The sequence below is a fragment of the Mustela erminea genome, chromosome X (genome assembly GCF_009829155.1).
Source record: "Mustela erminea isolate mMusErm1 chromosome X, mMusErm1.Pri, whole genome shotgun sequence".
Classification (NCBI taxonomy): domain Eukaryota; kingdom Metazoa; phylum Chordata; class Mammalia; order Carnivora; family Mustelidae; genus Mustela; species Mustela erminea.
Window position 1 is genome coordinate 47217538 of NC_045635.1, and position 4747 is coordinate 47222284.

At 38.5% G+C, this 4747-nt stretch overlaps 1 pseudogene; it reads right to left on the minus strand.

The window, feature by feature from the left end:
• Positions 1–247: 247 nt before the first annotated feature.
• Positions 248–4522, minus strand: LOC116582262 (annotated as a pseudogene).
• Between the last annotated feature and the right edge of the window lie 225 nt (positions 4523–4747).

Genomic DNA, 4747 nt, shown 5'->3' on the forward strand with positions numbered 1-4747 from the left:
TTAAGGAGAGAAAAAAGGCACACACAGAGAGATGGTAAACCAGCTAAGAATGGAACAACTCTCCAAGTCATCATAGAGGTTGCTGAGTGGGCCATAAACCAGCAAATACTACCTGCTTATTATCTCACTTAGGAAGATGCATACCTCTGAAAGGCATACCCTTGAAAGTGACAGAATTTAAGTCTAGTGTGGCACTTTCAGAAAATGGCATCAAAGATTGGAGTTTAAATCTTTCTTTATTCTCAAGTCACTGGACATTTAAGAGCAAAGATAGATGGGCTCTTTCTCTCCTTTTTTTCTTCCTTGTAACAGATGTATGATTCATGGATTGTCCTTTAGTGGTCTCCATTTTCATCTTATTACTTTTTCTTTGCTTCTGCATGTTGATAGCTTTGTTCACTTTCTTAGATGTAGAGATGTTAGGACAAGTACTACTTTTATTACCTAATTCACCACAAATAAAGCAGCCATCTTTGGGGCCCATGTGAGAATGATCTGGAAGAGCACAATGACTGCAAATGCTACAGTGGATCCAGAAAGGTTTTAGACACTTTATGCAGGAAAAGCAATGGTTCCATTCTTGCCATCCTTGGATGTATAAGGATTACAGTGCTCACAGTGTTGATTTTCTAGGAAACATCATTAACACAGAGGCAAAATCTGTACCCTTCTTCAATAGGAAGGATTATTTTGCTGGTTGGAATATTGGTGAAAATATGCACAGGAGACTGTTTTCAACCTGTCTTTCCATGTGTATAAGGTATACAATTATCATAATCTATCTGGTAATTCAGCATGCAGGAGCTTGGAAAAAACAGACAACTTTGGGATTGAAAAAATTAGGGGAAAAATCCAGAATATGGGTGGTTGGTTTTCTTGGTTTTGATCTTCTTTCCACAGAGCAATTTATTTCTTGAATGTAATAACCAGAGGTTCAGCAAAACCACCAAAAGGAGGATCTGTCACCATAATGACTCCCTCACCTTTATCTTCCCATGAAAATGTTCTTCATACTTCAAAGGCAGTCTTTCTATCAAAGACATGATTGTTAAACATGCTATAATGGCTTCATTTATTCTTCTCCTACCCCCTTAAGCCCCCATGTTGCATCACCACTTCCTCATATCAGGGAGATCATATGATAGTTGTCTTTCTCCGCTTGACTTATTTCGCTAAGCATGATATGCTCTAGTTCCATCCACATTGTCGCTAATGGCAAGATTTCATTTCTTTTTTTTTTTTTAAGATTTTATTTATTTATTTGACAGACAGAGATTACAAGTAGACAGAGAAGCAGGCAGAGAGAGGAAGGGAAGCAGGCCCCCCGCTGAGCAGGAGCCCGATGTGGGACTCGATCCCAGGACCCCGAGATCATGACCTGAGCTGAAGGCAGCGGCTCAACCCACTGAGCCACCCAGGCGCCCCAAGATTTCATTTCTTTTGATGGCTGTATACATTGGGGAGAGTATGTGCTTTGGTGAGTGCTGTGAAGTGTGTAAACCTGGCTATTCACAGACCTGTGCCCCTGGGGATAAAAATATATTATATGTTTATAAAAAATAAAAAATAAAAACAATTAAAAATTTAAAAAAAATACATGCTATAATGGCAAAACCTATCTTCCACTAGAAACTATGAATATAAAAATCAGCATCCAATAAAAGGCTTTTAATGTTAGACTTCTTTTTTTTAAAGAGATCACAAGGCAGGCAGAGAGAGAGGAGGAAGCAGGCTCCCCGATGAGCAGAGAGCCCGACTCGGGGTTCGATCCCAGGACCCTGGGATCATGACCTGAGCTGAAGGCAGAGGCTTTAACCCACTGAGCCACCCAGGTGCCCCTAATGTTAGACTTCTTGTCACCTGATGCTTTCAACATGATCAGCTCATGCAATCTGGGTGTTCCAACTCATAGTACTCTTCTGAATCCAAGGGTAGAAAGTAGCTCTATTAAGAACTGAAAGCTCCTATCAGCAAACAAATACTGGGTATTTGTCTTTCTGTTTTTCAATGGATAACAAAGTTGACTGTGTGTTTTCAATTGGGTGATAGAAATATCACCTACTACCTGATGCTCATGATGCTCTTCTCAATCATCTGGCAAAAGCAACTGCTGACATCTTTGACAAAACTTTCTCTGAGACAAGGGTAACCCAACAAACTTCATGTAACTTTCCCCACACTGTGCTCAGGATAGAGGAGTCTGACATCTTTGGTTATGAGCTTCTTGGGCAGCAAATCTAGCCTCTGACAACTTTTCATCTTCCCACTGGAAAAAAATCACAGTCTTTTCAATCTCTACAGGCTGAGAAGGATTAAAACCCTTGTGTTTTTTTCTTTCCCTTGGCTCATCTTTACAAACAGAAGAGTGGCTCCTTGATGGCATGGAAGGGTGGATATGGCAGTGTTGGAAGGAAGCACCACCTCCACTTCTGAGTCCCCTGATGACTCTCCACTACCTCCACTCTCTCCACTGCTCCCAGCCAGACCCTGGGTGTCCCCATATTCCTACCAAGACAGACTTTTATTTTTTATATTTTTAAAATATTTAATTTATGTATTTGACAGAGAAAAAGAGAGAGAAAGATAGAGAGAAAACACAAGCAGGGGGAGTGGGAGAGAGAAAAGCAGGCTCCCTATGGAGCAGGGAGCTTGACATGGGGCTCAATCCAAGGACCTGAGGTGAAGGCTGGTGCTTAATGACTGAGCCACCCAGACACTCCAGAGTTATATTTTTCTTTTATTTTTTAGAAGATTATATTTAATTATTTGAGAGAGAGAGAGAGAGATAGTGAGAGAGAGCATGAATGAGGGCAAGGGAGAGGGAGATGCAGACTCCCCACTGAGCAGGGATCCTGATACAAGGCTCAATCCCAGGACCCTGAGATCATGACCTGAACCAAAGGCAGACACTTAACTGACTGAGTCACCCACGCACCCCATGGCAGACTTTTAAATGCATAGAATAAACTGGTGGTCATCAGAATGGAGGTGGGTAGGTGGATCAGACAAATAGATAAAAGCGATTTAGAGTACACTTATGCTATTGAGCACTGAGGAATGAACAGAATTGTAGAATTATTATATTGTACATCTGAAACTAATATAGCACCATATGTTAATTATGCTTCAATAAAAAATGATTCTTTATGTTTTAAAGATATGAACTCAATCAGACAAGGAGAAAATGAGGCAGCCATTTTGATAAGGAATGAGTTAAACTGCCACTATTTGCACATGATATGATACTCTACATAGAAAATCCTAAAGACTTCACTCCCCCACCAAATGATTGAAAGTAATAAGTGAATTCAGTTAAGATTCAGGATACAAAATTAATACAGAGATTCAGTAATGTTTCTTTTTAAAAAGATTTTATTTATTTATTTTATTAAAGAGAGAGAGAGAGAGAGAGAAGAGAGAGTTTGGGCATGGGGAGGGGCAGAGGGAGAGAGACAAGCATACTCCATGATGTGTGTGGAGCCCAATGTGGACTTGATCACACTACCCTGAGATCATGACCTGAGCTGAAACCAAAAGTCCTACACTTAACTGACTGGGCCACCCAGGTGCCCCCAGTAATGTTTTTATATGCTAATAATGAAATAGCATAAAGAGAAATTAGGAAAACAATTTCATTTATTTTTAATTTTTATTTCATTTAAAAATATTTATTTATTTATTTGAGAGAGTGAGCAGGGGGAGGAGAGTCTCAAACACACTCTGTACTGAGCAAGGAGCCCGATACAGGGTTCAATCCCATGACCCTGAGATCAGGACCTGAGCTGAAACCAAGAGTCAGATGTTTAACTGACTGTACCACCCAGGACCACCCAAAAAATTTCATTTATAATTGTGCTAAAAATTTTGCCTAGGGAAAAACTTAGCCAAGAAGGTAAAAGACCTTTGCTCTGAAAACTATAAAACATTGATGAAAGAAATTGAATATGACACAAACAAATGGAAAGATATTCAATATTCATTGGTTGGAAAAATTAATATTATTAAAATGTCCATGCTACCCAAAGCAATCTACAGATTCAATGCAATCCTTATCAAAATAAAAAGAGCATTTTTTTTTTAACAGAACAGAATTTGTGTAGAACCACAAAAGATTCTGAAGAGCCAAAGAACTCTTGAGAAAGATCAAAGCTGGAGGTATCACAATTCCAGATCTGTATTTTAAGATAAACTCAAAGATAGAGAAATCAAAACAGTATAGCACTGGCATGAAAATACACACGTAGATCAAGGGAACAGAGAAAGATTCCAGAACTAATCCACAACTATATTGGCAATTTATCTACAACAAGGAGGCAGGAATATATGATGGAGAAATGATGGATTCTTCAATAAATGGTGCTGGGAAAATTGGACAGATATGTATAAAAGAATGAAACTGGTCACTTTTTAACACTATGCACAAAAACAAACTTAACATGGATTAAAGACCTAAATGTAAGACCTAAAACCATAAAAAGTCCTAGAAGAGAAGACAGGCAGTAATTACCTTGACATCAGTCATAGCAATATTTTTCTAAATATTTTCAAACATCTTTGAAAGCAAAATTAAGCTTTTGAGACTATATCAAAATAAGAGGCTTTTGTGCAGTGAAGGAAATCACCAACAACAATAAAAAGGAAGCCTGCTAAGTGGGAAAAGATATTTAGAAACAGTATTTCTGGTAAGGGGTTAACATCCAATATATATAAAGAACTTATACAACTCAACACACAAAACAATTCATTT